At 39.2% G+C, this 19,147-nt stretch overlaps 1 protein-coding gene across 2 annotated transcripts in view; it reads right to left on the bottom strand.

Annotated features, from left to right (window-relative positions):
• TFEB (transcription factor EB) overlaps positions 1-19,147 on the bottom strand; it is a 69,629-nt gene extending 50,482 nt beyond the window's left edge. The window contains exon 1 of one of the 2 annotated variants that reach the window (XM_087889531.1): positions 18,446-19,147. The gene's annotated coding sequence lies outside the window, so the exon portion shown is untranslated. The remainder of the gene's footprint in view (positions 1-18,445) is intronic. The other variant, XM_087889532.1, reaches the window with a different exon arrangement.

Below are 19,147 nucleotides of genomic sequence, written 5' to 3'. Positions count from 1 at the left end.
TTAATGGAAGGGTGTGGAGACTGTAGCTGTGGATCGAGAACTGTAGAGTATGCTAAACCCAATGGGATTAGCACAAAACGTGAAAAAAAAATAGAAGAGAATATATGTATCTCAGCATTGAACTGTGGAGTCCTCTCTGAGCTTGGTTGTTTGCAGATGTTTACATCAGGGCAAGCTATTGTATATAAACAGGGATCAAACCCTGTACTCACCAACACTAATGATGTTACATAGTCAGGTAATGAATGTCTGCAAGTGGGGGGTGGGGGGCAACAAACTCAGAGAGCACCAAGGATTCTATAATGATTGCCTAACTCCACCATTTCCAGAATATTTCTTTCTGCAACAGCATTCAGCAAAACAGTGTTTAAATATTTATGTATGCAAATATACATCAGAAGAACTTGGGTCAAATTCCACACATTGCAGAAATGGACATGTCCAAGAGCTTTATAGGATACTTCAAACTGTAGTTTCTGAAAATCTATGCCTTTTCCTAGGGATTATATTCACAATGAAGTGTTGTGGTGAATATATGGGAACATTTTAAGAATGCACCAAAATTTAAATTAATGTGATTTATCCTAAATTTCTGGTCTTAGGTTTTTTGTTTGTTTGTTTGTTCATTTGTTTGTTTGTTTTTACTTGAATTTGTATACCGCCCTACTCCCGAAGGACTCAGGGCGGTGAACAGTCAAAATAAGATACATATAATACAAATGTTAAAAATCATTAAAATACAATTAAATAATTTGGCCCGAAAACAAAATTTAAAACAACCCAAATTTATAAGACAAATTTAAAATTATTTTTTTTAAAAAAAAAATTTAAAACAGTTTAAAAGAGAGGTTATGCCAGGCCGGCCTGCTGGAATAGAAATGTTTTGAGGGCACGGCGGAAAGCGCGCAGATCCAGGATCCTCTGTATCTCCGGGGGGAGCTCATTCCAGATGGCGGGTGCCCCCACTGAGAACTCTCTCTCCCTGGGGGCCGTCAGTCGACACTGTTTGACCGATGGCACCCTGAGAAGCCCCTCTCTATGGGAGCATACTGGTCGGTGAGAGGCTACTGGTGGCAGAAGGCGGTCTCATAGATACCCAGGTCCTAAGCCATGGAGCGCTCTAAAGGTGGTAACCAAAACCTTGAAGCACACCCGGAAGACCACCGGGAGCCAGTGCAGCTCGCGCAGAAGGGGGGGTCACATGGGAGCGCCACGTCGCTCCCATAACCACTCGCACGGCCGCATTCTGGACCAGCTGGAGGCTCCGTATGCTCCTCAAGGGGAACCCCATGTAGAGAGCATTGCAGTAGTCCAGGCGGATTTATAAGAAAGGGGTTGCCAAAACAGAAAGGGCTGAAAGTCAATGAATAGTAAGGATTTATTTAATATACTACATTGTTCTACCTTAATTTTCTGCAGGGAAAAATAAAAAGAACAATTTCCCTAAATTCTCCAGTGGTAGGATGAACTGTTCAACAATTCATTGGCCAATCAGTAAAGGGGTTTTGTTCATATGTGTGCTTATTTAACTTAACATAATACTTATTTATTCTGTCACTATTGCAAATGGCAGCAACAGAAAACTCACTGGCATATTATGAAGAACATAAAATGGAAACCAACTCCTTAGATTTTGCAATTTTTCTGGGTCGCACAAGGAAGTGATGAAAAGGACAGAATGATAGCAATAAATCTTTTTATTTGTATATTACATCTCACAGTACAAGCTTAGGCACAGAGCGGAAGCACTTTCTCATTATATGTATGCTTTTACATTCAACTCAAATGATTGAAGGGGAAACAGATGGACTGAAAGGGGAAATCCCCTGTGTATCAGGCCAGCAAATAGTGAGATAGAGAATAGGCCATCAGCATCCTACTTTGATGTTTCTCTGCTGTCATATTTACAGAATGTCTTCTTTGAAAACAGCCCTTAATTCACTATTAAGTGACTGGCAGCATTTTAGCATAAGTGTAATGTACTCTCAATATTCTGTATCAGTTAGCAGCATGGCTGCTATCATTTTGCTAAATTTCTGGACATTCTTCAAGTATAGCCTTAAAGAAAGTACATGTCCTAGAGCTTTGTAGGATACCTCAAACACTGTGGTTTCTGGAAATCTATGCCTTTTCTGGAAAGTCAGGATACAACTTAGCATGGATAACTGACTTAGGGGCAGCCACATCTGGTGCTCTAGACATAATTGAGCAAATGAACTGCTTGCCATTTTATTGTCTGAGAAACCATGCACAAGTACCAGCCAAAGATTGCTCCCATACCTCCTCTCTCAATGCAATTCTGAAAGTCATGCCAGAACTTTGCTTCCCAACCAATAGTAGCTTTATTATAATAGTAGCTCAATCTAACATCAGTTTCTTCATCTTAGCTATTGTTCAGCTATTGTTAGCTATTGTTCAAGGGAAATGCCTACATTCTTGGAGTTACAGTAGATGGCAAAAAGCAGTAATGCTATAAGTCATCCATAGGCTCTTGACCTCTCACTCAAGAGCTAGATGGCTTCTCACAACTGTTTTATATAGCTACGGAAGGCAACCAGGGAGGAGTCTACTAAAACCTCTTCAAAGGTTTTTACTATCTTGTTTCCCAGAACTTAGGGAATGTTTCAGCCCTTCTTGCTTATGTAAAGTTATCTATTTTCCTCAAGGGAGTAATCAGGGAATCATTCCCCCAACTCTCTGTCATAGGAGATAAGATGTTACCTTCTGAGATACCATAGGTTAATGGCTTAGATATTAAACATTACATAAACATTAGCCAGTTTGGTCCAGTGGTTAAGGCACCAGCCCAGAATGCAGGAGATCATGAGTTCAAGTCCTGCCTTAGCCATGAAAGCCAGCTGGGTGACTTTAGGCCAGTCACTCTCTTTCAATCCAATCCAACTCTCAGGGTTGTTTTGTGGAGAAAATAGGAGGAGAAAGATGGATACCATGGATAAGTGCCAAAATGGCGCAGTGGTTAGAGTGCAGCACTGCAGGCTACTTCAGCTGGCTGCTAGCTGCAGTTCGGCAGTTCAAATCTCACCAGCTGAAGGTTGACTCAGCCTTCCATCCTTCCAAGGTGGGTAAAATGGGGACCCAGATTGTTGGGGGTAATATGCTGACTCTGTAAACCGCTTAGAGAGAGCTGTATGAAGCGGTATGTAAGTCTAAGTGCTATTGCTATTGCTATGTTCCATCACCTTGAGTTATTTATAAAAATAATAAAGGTGGGATACAAATTAATTAAATAAAGTAAATGTGCTAGTAAATAAATAAGTAACTGAAAACAGTCTGATAGGAAGGACGGCAAACCCTGAAAAACAGTGTCTCCTAACCTCAGTCAGAAAAGTAGACAGAAAGATATTGTGATTGATAATATTGAAAGGTATTGAGAGACCAAAAAGAACTAGCATGATTTTTGGGGAATCCGGTTCCCAGCTTTGGTCAACCATTAACACAGCCAAAGAAGACTCAAGTTTATACAATTCAAATCAACACAGGGAAAATTAAGCAGGTATACGAAAGAGTAAAACTGGCAATTGCAATTATAAAATTTACAGAATTGGAATCTTCATACGTCATGAAATTGATTTGAAAACAGAGATTCTCAGGATACGTTATTGAAATTTGCAGCCAAGTAGCCTAGTGTATCTACCAATCTAACTGCAATCCTCTAATTCTATGCTCTAGTCTAGGCACTTCCAAAAATGGAAGAATAGAAATAGCTACTGTATTTACAAAAAGCAGTTTTGCATTTCTTCCTGGGAACACCCAGGCAAAAAGAAGACAATTGTCTCATGCTCAAGCCTTAAGCAAGCAGCATCATATTCAAAACATCAGAAAAGGAGTGGGTAGAAAAGGAAAAATATACTGTCAGCTTGAAAACATTTTCTTCATCCTAAATCAGTCTGTTTCACATATATCATTTCTCTTACACCATTGCTCACTTAAAGCAAAGTGAAACTAAACTTCATGTTACATGAAAACAAAGCAAATGGCTATCTTTTTGTTCATATGTTTTTGTTTATATCTTGTTATGTTTACAAGCATACTTAACTTGGTTAACACTTTTTTGAGTCATAACAAACAAGCTGGTTTCATATACTACCTGCTAAATCACACACAAAAAAGCCCTAATCAAGTTTAACACAAATGAAGCTTGACATGCTGTGCAAATACATCTGCTAGGTATTTAGTTGACGTGGGTAAGTGTGCTATGTGTCCATAAGAGGAAATTCTTCGACATTCCTAGCACCAATAGATGGACTACCATGAGATGTGGTGTTGGTTACCAACTTAGCTTTCTTCAAAAAAGAAGAGGACAAATGTATGGAAGTCATATGGATTAATAGCTATTAGCCTGGATGGCAGCATGACTGCATCTGAAGGCCAATTAGAAGACTAATGGGCTTCTTTGTGCAGTTGATTGGCCACTGTGAGAACAGACTGCTGGAATACTACTTGCATGTAAAAAAGCAACAAAAGAGCTACATGCTATGCATTTATGCATTACAGAGTTTAATTATTTCAAATTATCATAATATAATTATAGTTATACTATGGATTAATGGCTTAATATAGGTTAAGAGTGAAATGCAGATAAAGTAATATATGGAATAGTTTAAAAAGTCAAGGCTACTAGCTATTTGGATCTGCAGATAATCATGTTTCCTGTTTAATTTTTGCCAGACTCTATATCTCAGTTATAGGAGTTCACTAATTTGGTCTGTCCTTGATCCTTAAGTAGCAATATAATGCTGTCTCATTGTGAACATGAAATATTCTACATTTGCAAGGTAACCCACAAATTTCCCAACCTCAAACAGCACAGTTCTGAGACTCATCTGGATGCGACCTCCCCAAAATGCAATGTGAATTATACTAAGGGGGGAAAAATCAGCCAGTTTGGTTGCACTTTTCTTGCCTACAAACTATGCAAAGTCTCAACCTAGTCATGTATGTGAAGTGAATGGCAATTCATGCTGCCAAGTAAAAAATACGTGTAGCAAACATGGCCAAAGATAGAGGAAAGTTGTATTCTTTTCCAAACATTACCACAGAATTGCTATACCACTTCAAACATCTTCCTTCTATTTCCTTTCCATTAACTTTAGCTCAAATTTCTCTCATTATCCCACCATTCTAAAACAGTTTATATTAAACTTTGTAAATCTGAGGCTATTTACCCCGTTCACTTACAACCTATTCCAGCATCACTTAATCAATGAAGTTATATAAATCTCATTATTATTATTATTATTATTATTATTATTATTATTATTATTATTATTATTATTATTATTATTAGATCTTTAGTGAGATTCACAGTCCTAACCAAGGACCTAGGTACCGTCGGAGGATGTAAGCTGTTCCGAGTAAGGTGGTTTTTTTATTATTATTATTATTATTATTGGTTAATCTTTTAGTGAGATTCACAGCCTTTGAGGCTGGTTAATAGCTCAGCAGCTCGAGTCCTAACCATTATTATGGTTAGGACTCAGCAGCTCGAATCCTAATTATTATTATTATTATTATTATTATTATTATTATTATTATTATTATTATTATTATTATTACTGTTGTTGTTACATCAGAAAAATGATGACATGATAATACTGAAGGAAGCTATAAATCTAAAATGAGCACATGGTTCTAGCAATTATTTTCTGGGAACTAGTTATTCCAGGGTTCTGGAAAGAGGCTCAAAGTTTCAATAATGTCTATGGAAATAGCATACTTTCCATACATATCAGATCAAATATGAATTATGCTTAAGTCCTAACTTAGTATACAGAATCATAACTTGAGGCTCTGTTATCTGAAATCACAGAATCATAGTGTTGGAACAAACTTTCAGGTCTTTAGCAAATCTCAAGTAATGGATCAACTCATATCTCTAGGAAGCAGGCAGTTTCATAAACTGTTCAAACAGCCAAAAATTCTTCATTTTGAGTTTGGTAAAGCTTTCACTCATTGGTTCTGAAGGCCACTATCATGTCTCCCCTTTACTTTACTTTTTTAAACTATGTGTGCCCTGTTCCTTAGTTTAACTGTTCTTCTGAGATCCTCATTACCTTTGCTGCTATTTTCTACACTGTTTCTGCACTTCTTCAGCATTCTCCTTGAACTGTGGCAACTGAAACTGGATGAACCGGATTTTTAAATTGATAAGTTTTAAATTATGGGCCAAATTTATTTAATTATTTTAAATCTATTTTTAACTTTATGTATAAATGTTTTTTATCTGGCTGTTCACCGCCCTGAGTCCGAAAGGAGAAGGGCGGTATAGAAGTTTGAATAAATAAATAAATAAACCTATGCAGCATAGAACTATCACTTCTCAATATACCTCTCTTGATAAAGCTTAAGATTGCATTGCCTGGTGACACAGCAAGTTCAGTGATGGGTTGCCCCTAGTTCAGACCAGTTCGCAAGAACCGGTAGTAAAACCGGCTCCACCCACTGACCCGGACATCATCAAAGTTGATCTGCGCATGCGCAGAAGCGAGCGCACATGGGCGCAATGTGAACCAGTAGTAAAGGTAAGTAGAACCCACTCATGGGCAAGATTACACCTGCAGCATGCTGTAGTTCCTGTTTAATCTGTGTTCCATCAGGACACTAAATCCTTATCATAAGTACTGTTGCTAAGCCAAGTGTGCTATATTTCATGCATGTGCATCTGATTTTCCTTATCTTTACATTTTTCATTACTAACCTGCATATTGTAGAATAGGGCCCAATGTTAAAATCGATCAAGATTCTTTTGAATCTTGAGTCTATCTTCTGAAGTTTTAGAATCCCCCAAGTTTTGTGTTACTTGCAAATTCGATGAGCATCCTCCCATCCAAGACATTTATGAAAATCTTGGAATACTGGGCCCAGGACAAAACCTCAAAGAACCCCACTGTATAACTCCTTCCATATAGATATTAAGGACTAAGTGTTGGCTACAGATGTTCAGCTAACTGCATTTACCCAGAAGGAGGTTATGGCCAGTTTTATCAAATGTCTTACCAAAGTCAAAGTGCACTACACCCACAGAATTCCCTTGGACTACTAATTTACTAATTGTCCTCCCCAAAAGCAGTAATATTTGTCTAGTATAACCTATTTGTAACTATCCTATGCTGGCTTTTATTAATCGTTTTGTTCCTTTCTTAAGTGCTTACAGTTTCCGGATGTAATGTCTTTCACTATTACACCAAACTGTCTCTCAATTACTGGTAAAAACATGGTGTATGGGAAATATTGACATCATCTTCCTCTTTAAAATACAATACACTTTTCATTTAAATGGTATACCTCTAAATACAGCATCATAGGAAAGCGAGATGATATTTCCTCAATGGGACAAACCCAAGGCCCTCTTGAATTTTGATTCTACAGATTACCTCACATGTAAGAGATCCATAAGTTTTCCTTTTGCACATTAGCAGGAAGGTATGTGATCTACTTTCCCATCTTCTTTCACTCTATTATAAGGAGAAGTGATCCATTTGTTAAAATCTGTTGGTAATCTGTAAGCAGCAGTTGTTAAGGTTTGATAGTTCATCAGAAATGGGCTACCAAAATGCACTGGAAGCATTCTGTTTTATATCAATATCTGTTAAAACAGGGACAGCTTTAAATGAAATGAAAAGAATTTTGAGTCTCAGGCCTGTGAGTAGTCCTTGACTTACAACAATTGCAACTGGAACTTCCGCCTGTCGTATAATGGAATGGGTGGATGACCTTGGGGAATGAAGGGAAGAGATGCTGCCTAGGAAACAATCAGACGAGAGAGAGGGGGGTTCTCTGTAGTTTAATGGCCAGAGAAAGAAACTTAGGAAAGTTCTGCCCTAATTGATCAAGCAATTAAAAGTAAGGTTGGGAAATTCGTACCTTCACACTTGCAAGATTCTGTTAATGTAGCCTTACAATAAAGTGAAATCAGCTCATCTAGTGGTATTTCTGTCTGGTTTACCTGGGAGGACTGATTGTTGTGACCCAGACCCATGTAGTTGATATTAAATGCAAAACAGTTCCAAAAAACAAACAGATTTGATTAAAACAGTTGAGAATTAACTCATTCTCAGCGTATTCTAAATGAAATGAAAACAAAGTCCTTAAAACACCAGTATTTAGTTTATCTCTGACCTTGGGATAATTAGGCAAACTGCCAAAGGCTTTTCTTGGCAACAGTTCAGGAACAGAAGAAATAACTACAGCCAAACAAGAAGCAATTCTCTCAATGGTTGTTTTCCAGCAAAGAGGCCAAGAGCCGTTGCTGGTCTTTTAAGCCTTATGGGAGGGGCCAATCATCTCTTGGCCCTACTCCCGAGTTGTCCTCTTTGCTTGAACTGCTCTTGCCTTCTGGCAGCTCTTCTCATGCGTTCATTAGGAACAGGCTCCTCCTATTCCTCTGCCTCTCTACTGTCAGCTCTGGAGGCTCCAAAGTCCACACATCACTCCCTGATGGCCCTGGCCCCATCTCTGCTTCCGACGCAGAGCCCTCATCCGGGCCTTCCCCAGCCTCCAGGACTGCCTATGATCTTCCTCAGCCTCATTGCTGTCCGACTCCACTGCCAGCTCTGCAGGCTGCTGGCGGACCACAACACTGACATTAAGCAAGACAGTCATTAAGTCAGTTGCAACCAATTTTATGACATGACATAAGTGTTGTCTTGTTTCCCCCATTGACTTTGCTTGTCTAAAGCCAGCTGAGAAAGTCGCAAATGACAATCACGTGACCCCCAAGATGATACAACTGTTGCACACACATGCCAGTTGCCAAGTGCCTGAATTTTGATCTCATGACTGCAAGGATGTTGTGACAGTCGTAAGTGCAAAGACCAGTTTACAAGTTACTTTTTTCAGTGCGGTCATAACTTCAAGCCATCATTAAATGAATCCACTTCCCTTCCTACATTTTGTTCAGATTAGAAACCAAACATGCTATTGGCCAGAAAGATTTATCTTTTTTTCATCATTTTATATACATACTATTAGAATACTTCATTTGGCCAAGAGTGATTAGATAAACAAGGAATTTGCCTTCAGTGCAGAAGCTCCCAATGTGCATGCAAAGCAACAGAATAATGATGAAAATAATGATGATTGATGATGATGATGATGATGATGATGATGATGATGATGATGATGATGATAATAATAATAATAATAATAATAATAATAATAATAATAATAATAATAATAGGAGTAAGGAGGATAAGGAGGACAAATAATAATGCTACAGCCATACTACTTGAGTAGTATAGACCAGTGGTCCCCAACCTTTTTATCGCTGCGGCCCGCTGAGCGCGCGCAGGGGTAGGGGCACAGCCCAGGAGCTTTTGCGCACGGCCCATTGCGCACGGCCCAGGAGCCTTTGCGCTGCAGCATTCATGTCCCCTGGCCGCTGCGCGGCCCGGTGCCAGGTACTCCACGGCCCGGCACCGGTCCGCGGACCGGGGGTTGGGGACCACTGGTATAGACAGTACTGCAAGAATTAGGTGTTTAGCAGATTGAGGGACTGTCCTGTGTTTAGCTGTTTTGGCCCACAATGCCCTACAGCGCTGTGCCGAGGGGAGGAGTTGAAACAGTTTATGCTCAGGATGTGAGGGGTCTGCAGATATCTTATCAGTCCTCCTTCAATAGTGCAATATATACATATCTTCTATGGAAGGAGGCTTTTCACAGACAATTTCATAGACGAGCCCTGTAGGATCTAAGAAAGTATATACTTTTGCTAACTAAAACACCCTAAAATAACTTGCTTTAAGAGAAAGCATATGTCAATTTCTCAAGATAAATATCTGGGAAGAACTCCCTTGTTATCCTTCATTTTGCAAACAAGACTTTTGATAGTTAATCAATAAACGGAAACCTGAATCATAAGAAATCGCTGCTGTAATATCCTGGATTTTGATCCACCTTCATACACACAGAGGAGATACACTTTGAGCCATCCAAAGTCACTTTCAAAAGGCGCAATGTCGAATCGCATAAAATAAATAAATACACACCTAATGTCAGTGGAACCTCACTACCATGTCCATTAACAGTTCAAGGCTTTGCCTGAGAAAAAGCTTGTCTATCCAATTTAAAAGAGAGATTAAAGTCAATTACTCTAAAACATGATGTCCATGTCTCGGTCAGCCATTCACCCAGTAGGCTTTGTGCCAAATGCACTATACAGCTGCTAGGCAACTCTGGAAAACTCAGCTAATGCCATTAAAGTAACGAACAAAAATCATTAGGCTTCACCAAAGCCTGCTCAGCACTACAGATTTCTAAAGTTTGTACAATCTGGGTGGCGAGAGAAGCTTGCCATCCTAGTCCTTGACCAGATATTGTATTTTAAAAGGATTCCATAGAAAGAAATGCTGCTACAATATCAACGTTACAGGATTACAACAATCCTGGACTGCCTTTTCCTGTCAAACAATATAATTGATTTGCTCCACTTGTGAACCCAGAGGTATGATTTGTAAACCTGATTTATCGCTTAGTAAATTGTGTGAATCTAGACAATGGAAGCTGGCTAAATATATTTTCACATGGCATATAGATCAGTTGGTTTGTGCATATACTGTACATCTTTTGATTGAATGATGTCACAAAGTTCAAGTGAGATCAAAACTACGTCGAATCAGAAGTCTGAAGGAAATTGCTAGTTATCAAGTACTAAAATAATAATTATCAACACTTGGTAATTTTGTTGATAGCAGAGAAATTATGACAAGAGGGAGAATTGATTATTAGAAAAGGTTTTTCCCCCCTTGAAATCATTTCATGTTCCCCACTTTAGTACTAATTTATATTACAATTGATTGTTATAAATTGGATTTTTTAAAAGAAAGTCTTAGTGAATGTAGCCAGAAATATTGTTCGCACATAAATACTAATCATTCTGGGTTCTGGGAAGGAAATCAAAACATTTGAGTATCCTCCTTATTTCCAAAGAACAGCAACATTAATTTAACAAATCTACACTGAAGAATGAACCAGTCTGGTTTTTAAGTATCACATAATACATTAAGATATAACTATGGATGCATGGAAAGAAAGGGGAAAATGAAATTACATTTGCACCTTCCTACAGCTTCCTGCAGATAAGAATTCCTGGATTTGAGCCATCCAGTGTCACTCGGAAAGTATCTCAATATCCATATATTGAAAGTGGAAGGCAAATATTTGCACGTACCAGGAACACACATTAGATTTTTTTTTTAAAGCAACATTTACAGTGAAACAATAGAAACAGTCTCACAAAATAGAAAGGAGATTCTGCAATGATTGGTGTGTTTTATGGGACTGTGAATTTATGGAATGGAAGATACAAGTGAGGCTGCAGCAAAATATCCCAGTATGGATACTTGATACTTTGTGATCTTCTTTCTCTTCAGTCGAAGATCCCGATATTACATCAATTATCTACAATTTATTCTTTTCAGTTAAATCTGGGTATTACTTATCAGTTTGTATTTTGGAAATCCCACAATTTATTTATTGTTTTGATGTTTTATTGTCTTTTAATGTTTGTAAGCACTCGGTCACCTCTAGCAGAGATAGGTGGCATACAAGTCAGACAAACAAACCTGCTCACTTTCAACTCTATTTCACACCAATTTTTCATTACTGGCATATTATGTTTACAGATGTTCCAGTGAATCATTCTGGTGACTGTGTTATGTCATTGTTTATAATCAGTTTGTGCAATCTTCTTATACAAAGTGTGTGATCTATTGCTTCTTCTGCCTATTTGTACTATCTGTATTTTGAATCATTTGATGATTTTTCAATTCTGCCCTTGATTGCATTAGTTTGAATAGCTTGCTCTTGAACAGCCAAAAATCAGGCCTTCGTTTTTTTTTTAATGTTCCAGTTGTATGCCAAATTTTATTTTGTATCTCTTTACCCACTTTTCCCTCAATCTTTTGTAGAAATTGTCTGTGTAATGTTTTCCTTACCACAAGGTGTTTATTATCATTACTATTATTATTCCTTCTGGGTTCTCTACTATTCTGACAAGAGTACTCTGCTCTTTTCTTTTCTCCTTTGTTTTTGCAGTTAGTATTGACAAGAAGGAGAGATCAAGCCAAGAGCCCCTGATCTATAAGGTACCAGAATGTTTAATGTTCTTAACCCTCCTTTTAACATCTACATGAGATCACTGGGTGAGGTAATCTGTCAACTGGGGTCAAGTATCACCAGTACTGTGATGATAGTTAGCTATGGTATACATTTCAATCCCAAATTGATCAAGTGATGCTGTCAAAGTCTTGTCCCAATGCCTGGAGATTGCTGATGTGTGGATGGGGGGGAGGGGGAATAGATTCAGGCTCAACCTTAGCAAGACCACTGCTATGTTGGGGCACTTGAATCCGGAGCCCTTGACTTTTAGTTTTGGATGAGATTAAACTTCTCCACTTGGAAATGGTGCATAATCTGAGGGTCCTCCTGAACTTTCAGGTCCTGCTCAAAAAATAATGGAAATTGTAGCCAAGAAGGGCTTTGCACAAATTCAACTTGTGTATCATTTGAGTCCATTCCTGGGATCACTCATAGTCACTCATACTTTAGTCACCTTGTGCATGGACTTTACAATGTAGTCTACATGGTACTGCCCTAAAGATTACTCAGAAACTGCCACTGGTTCAGAATGCCACAGTACAAGCAATAAGCAATAGTCCTTTTTATATCTGTTTTGTTATGATACCTCCCCTCTGGAACAATATCCCCCACCAAAGGTCTGAATGGTCCCCATCCTGTGTCCTTTAGATATGCCCTTAAGAACTGGCTCTTTTCCTAGACTTTGGACTAGGATGGGGGGGAGGGGGCTCAAGGATATGATAGTGTTAAAAGAATATGGGGTTTTCCCCTCTGGGCTGATCATTTTTTGCTGATTGGGTTGTTTTCTTTCCTGTTTTTATTCTTGCACACTACACTAAATTGTTTGGAGTTGAGAAGCTTCATAAATGTATTTTAAAACGACATAAAGTCTGATAAATACATAAAATCAGCCAAATATTTTCTTCCAAAATACTCAATTATCTTTCCCATTTTCCACTCTCCTAGCAGACACTCAGTATTCCTTGTCCATGGGCAAAGTTCACTTCTTATTGGGCAGGCTTGCCCCTCAATAGCATCTATTGCTTAAATATTTCTTTTTTACTTCTTGAGAGCATCTGCTTCTGAAAATATGCCAGTGTTTTTCTCTAGTCAGGGATGCTATTTTGGTTATATAAAAAGCAAGGCTCACCACCAAATTCTGAAAATAGAATGTAATATTAAATTTAATATAAGTGCACCTCTACAATAATTTTTTTAAAACTATTTTAGTCCATGGCAGAGAATGTTAACCAAGATAAAAAAACTGAGGCACCGAAGAAAGAGGGATTCACAAGACATAATAGGATAAGGCACAGAATGAGTCAAAGTTCTAGCATGTAGTGACAACATTGTGCTGTATTTGAATAATCGTTGCGTAAAATTATATTGGTGGTGCAGTGAATACTTCTGGGACGAATAATATACCCCCGGGCTTATTGCAGTAGAGCTTTAACACAAGTAATAGCAAGTTTTATTTTGGGAGATCAAATTAACGCTGTCAATTACCTATCATTTAGTGAGTCAACATTTAAAATCATCTCCTCTTGTCCCCCTTGTAATAATTTGACACTTCTCCTTTGATACCAAGATAGCATGAATAGTTGCTTTGGTCATATAATATGTGGCTAATGAATCATGTAACTTTTATATATACATATAAATAAATATACATTAAGTCACTCAACAAGAAAGAATGCCAAGGTTGTTCAATAATACGTATTTTTTGAAAGGTCTCTATATATTTAATATCATGCTCTTAAATAACACCAAATAATGAATAATGAATATATTCGTGCATCCATTCAAAATTCCACTAGCTGTCCCATTTTATTTCAGTTATGTAAGAAATACTATTTCTCTTGGTGACAAAGAGGAAAATACCTTAATTCTAAACATTTTTTTCAATACTATAATTAAATCACACTGTCTTTAACTGCAGGTTGTTGAACAATTCAACATTTTGTTGGTTATACCACAATTTATATATAATAAGATATGTGGTGTAGTGAATACAGTGCTGGACTAGGAGAGAGATCCAGCCTCAAGTCTGTCTCATCAATGGAAATTCATTGGGTTACTTTGAGCCAATCAATCTCTCTCAGCCTAGCCTTTTACTGCTGTGGGAATAATAATGGAGGATGACCCCTATGTAAACTAGCTTGAACTCATAAAAGAACTATGAGTTATAAATCTAGCGAAGAAATACATGACAAATCAGGCTTTTCAAACCTCTGCAACTGGTCCATGCCCAACTTTAATCAAAATCCCACCCCCTAAAAACTCCAACCCCACTTTTAAAAAAAAATAAAATTGGAAGATGTCTATCAAATTCCCTCTCATGGGTCTTCTCAAAGCCAAGAATCTTCAGTTCTTTCAATGTCTCTTCATGGGATTTGGTTTCTGGTCTCCTAATCATTCTTAGTGCTTGTTTCTGAACTTGTTCCAGTCTGAACATTTTTTAAAGTATGTGGTCCAGAGATGCACAGAATACTCAAGATGGGATCTCGCCAAAGTAAAATAAAATCACGGGATTAAGTTCTGTAATTTGGAGACTATACTTCCCCTGATGCAACCTAAAATTTCATTTGACCCTTTTGTAATCATATTATATTGCTGGTTTATATTCAGTTTGCAAATAAATTATTCCAAGATTTTTTTCCAAAAGTACTACTGTATTATCAAGCAAGATACCATGCACCATATTCTGGTAAACCTGATCTGTTTCCTAAGTGAAAAAAATTGAATTTCTCTCTGTTATATGTAATTCTGCTATTTTCTAGCTAATTGAGATTTATTTCTCACTATTTAGCTGTTGACTCTTTCTCTCAATGTTGTGCCATATGCAAAACTGACACCTCCCTCCAGTTTGATGAGCAAGCAAGAACTGTTGATGAGCTATCTATCTACTTATTACACCATATCAGTTCATGCTTCACTTGAATACACTTCCTAGCTACCTATGGGGATCTAAGTAGCACTTAAATGCAAAGTTGATGAAAGGTATGTTCACTCTAGCATTATTTCATGCTATATGCTTCTAAAGGTCACAAAGAAAAGGTCACATTTTTTCACCATTTAATCTAGACACTGTGAGTAAGAGGAAAAATAAGTCATCTTTTAGTTTTAAACCATTCAGCTTTTTCTGTCATGTGGAAACATAACAAGAACATTGGATGGATTTCTCTTTGGTGCAACAATTGGGCAGTGTTAGCTTCATGCTAAACTACAATTTGTTTAAACAGAGTTTACTAAATAAACACAATTTTATATCATGGTTAAAGTATTAATAATTTATGTAGTAATATAGCTTGGCTGCTTTTTGCTTAATACATTGAACAAAAATTTTAAAAATATAAAAGCCATGCTTAGCAGTTCCACCTATCTAAGATTAGATTTATACATCACACTAAGGTTCACTAAGGAATGGGATTTGTTCACTTTAGCAAGTTTTTCAACATACTGCATAATGGCAGCCACTATGATAGATTCAGTAAACCATAGTTAAACCATGACTTAATTACATGCATGGCCCAAATTTAAAATCATTGAATTTGCATATTCCTGCCAATTATTTTCTAGCACTACTGAATGTAAACTTAACTTTTCAAAATTAGTTTTATAACTGCTTTTTTAAAGAAGTGCCTTTGAAAAAAACTTCATCCTTGGCAAAATATTTATCACTTTTAATATATACACAAAGAAGCTAACATTAGAAAATTTCCCAGAACACAATGGCCAAAACAGGCTGTAGGTTTTAGCTCTTAAGAGAGCTTGTCTTCATTCCCTGCTTGTAAAAGATGAAAAATATATCTAGCAAGAATAGGAACTGGAGACATATACCCCCAGTTCCAAAAATCTAGGCCATCCAGACTGAAACAGATTTTCTTACATGTAAGCCTTGGAAGCTATTCAAAACAAATCTACAAGGAAACTCCCAAGAAGCTTTATCTTCTGAATGAAGTTGCCCCAACAGGGGACAGACCAAAACAATCAAATCCCAGCTTTGCAGAGGTTTTACGCCCAAACTAGTCAATGATGGCCATAAGGATTACTCAACTCTCCCACTTGTCACATTTCTTACAACAGTACAGAAACCAGACCCACTATATTTCCTGTTGCATGTGTTGAGCCAGATATAACTTGAGATTAGCCTATACTAGCCATAAAATCCCAACTACTCCTCAGCAGGTGATTTTATGGCCACTGAGAGGTTGTATACGTGGTATATGTCTTGGTACCAAGCCCTAGGAATCCTCAGGACTCCGTGTTTTGTTTTAATTCTTCTCCAAAGGACAGGTTACTTGCATCTGCTTATCCAGTACTGTGTGACCTGCATATATAGCATCTGTAAACAAAAAAGGAAAGCAATAGACTCAAGAAAAATCAGGCAGAGACCTGTCTTTCCAGCCCCCATACGGGTGGTGGAAGTAGCCATGCATGAAGTTAAACAAATATGGTAGAGGAAATTAAAAGCACAACGAACAGTAAGATGTGTCCACAGAGCTACCATCTGTTCAAGGTTTTTTTCCCCCCTTATGTTCATTAAGAAAAAATGTACAAGCCGCAAAGCAACAGGCATTAACAAAATATTCTGAATACAGTACTTCTCAGAAATCTAAGGATTACGCAGAGCATTAAAGCATTGCAGCAACAATAAATTACAACTTGTATTATAACCAAAGCTATAAACACATTCACACCTTCTTTAAATTTACTGCCATTAGAAAGTTGATGGAAACGCTTTTAATAAATATATCATATCAGAGCTGCATAAATACAGTAAAATAATAGATGGCAATAATGTTTTAATGTTTAATGTTTTGTTTTTTGTTTTGCTACCAATGATGATCATCGTATCTTTTTTTGCAGCCCAGGTATGCTCTTCCTAGGTCTAACCTTTGATCTGCCAGGATATTTTTGATACGCAAAAGTTCTGATAGAAGTTTGCCACCCAGTCATTTTTTTCTCTCCCTTGTACAAACTTGTAAACTCCCTTGTAAAACAAAACCTCCAAGCAGCTACATTTCCAGTACAACCACCATTGCTAAACAGTACTAAAGCAGGAGACCTAAAAGAGAAGCTGGCACCTTCCTTCCTACACCAGCAAAGGCTGATATTCTGTTTAATCATCGGCAGGTTTGGGGCGCAGGGCACATGGTAGAGCTTCCCCAGCACGAGGCATTACACCTAAAGCAGCGCTAACTCCCGAAGAGCGCCGGAGGCAGGCCGGGCGGTGGATGACGCGGCTGGCATTTTTTTTTCTTTCTTCACACCTCTTAACCCCAAAGCACGTGGGAACTCCCCGAGACTTTGTCCCAACCATAATAAACGTCAATTAAAGCTAACGAGGAGCCTTCCAGCACTTCTCATCGGAAACTTCCGTTTCACAAGCAGAACGAAAGAAATTCGCCTCTTCGGGATTCGTCTTGAAGGCAGCGAAGGGGACGAACTGAGGCAAGAATCCTCCTATTCCTAGACCCAACAGCAAAACTACCAGAACTTCGGTAGCTTCCCCCACCGGCCCCCACCCCCGAATTTCCCCACTTTCTGAAGTAACAGTTATGTAAAAGCTTCCCTGGATCCCAGTAATCTCCTGGCGGCGCTGCAGAGAAGGCGAGGCGGGCCAGCCCCACCTCCAAGCCCCGCTTCCTCCTTTCTCCAATTTGAGCGCGCCCCCTCCGCCCCCTCCGCCTGGCAGCGGGCGAAGTCAGCAGCTCTCGGCTTTTTCCTCCTCCTCTTAATTGCTCTGCCACCGGCTCGGAAGTGCAACTCTCGCCGCCTGGGGGGGGGGGAGGAGGAGGAGGGGGGAAGAAGGAGGAGGGGGGGCAGGTCCAAGGAACTTTCTTCCCCGGGTTTCCTTCCCACCCACCCCGTCTCCCTATCGTCACGCGTGGCCCCAAGCGCTCAGTGGTAGTAGGACTCCAAGCTCGGGGTCCACTGAAGTTTCTCCCCGAGATGGGGGGGGCGCTCACCGGAGACGAAGCCGGCGGGTCCGCCGAGCCCGAGCCTTTCCGCTTAGTCCGCCGGTTTCCCCTCCCCGTCGTTTCCCCGGACTCTCGCGAATCGCTAAGGGTTGTTATGCCCCCCCCGCCCCCGCCCCACGCGGCATCTTCTTCCCCTTCGGCCTCTTGCACCTGCTGGTTTAGGAATCCCGAATGTCTTTTGGGTCAAACCAGGCGCCGGACCCACCGCTGCCGCCCCAACCAGCGGATGTGGGGGGGAGAGAGAGCGGCGGCAAGAGTTACTGTTACTTTTGCCGGCCCCGGTTAACACCGGCTGGAGGCACTGCAAAGCGTTCCGCCTTTCTGCCTGGCCCGTCTGAAACGTTTCCCACCCTTCCTTTACTCACCCTGCCGTGAAGGTCAGGAAACCGCTGTAATCTCTTAAGGGAGAAAAAGTAACCCCGCCGCTACCGTCAAAGCCTCTTCGCCAACTCACTGAAAGTTTCTGGTCTCGTCTGCTGCTCGGCTCCTCTTGGGCGCTACTTCTCGGCAGCAAGTAGTCCACCTGTTGCAGAAGTTTCCTTCTACAACTTTCACCGCCGTCCCGGGACCCCTAATAGTCAGCTCTCTGTCCCCCTCATTTACTGTCACCTTCTCGTTTCTCAACTTCCTAGGCATACCCAAAAGAGGGCAGCAGTCAACCATTTCTGACTCCGCCCCTCTTGCGTGGATCGCTGGGAACTGTAGTTCAGAGAGTTCCCGCCTTAAATTTGCGCTGTTCCCAGAAAAATTGAGTGCCTTTGGAGTTCTTTTTTTTTTTATTGTTGTTGTTATTATTCGCCTATTCCGTTTTCTAAGCATCTTCCGGGATTTCCAAGATTTCTGCTATGGGTTCTTTTCTGCATATAATGTAACACTTTTAACAATAGTATCTTGTTCCAGTTTACAAACAATGAAATTAAATCGTTCCAACGCTAGGCTAAAATGTTATGCCTTAACCTCTTAAAATACATAATATAATTATTTAATAGGAATAATTCGCATTCTTAAAATAAGAGGGAAGATTCGGTGATTGTTTAAAAACACAATTCTTTGGTGTAGAGTTGATT

Source organism: Pantherophis guttatus, chromosome 3 (genome assembly GCF_059756535.1).
Source record: "Pantherophis guttatus breed Tessera chromosome 3, ASM5975653v1, whole genome shotgun sequence".
Lineage (NCBI taxonomy): Eukaryota > Metazoa > Chordata > Lepidosauria > Squamata > Colubridae > Pantherophis > Pantherophis guttatus.
The sequence above is the reverse complement of the archived record's forward strand: the minus strand, read 5'-3'. Positions and strand labels throughout refer to the sequence as shown.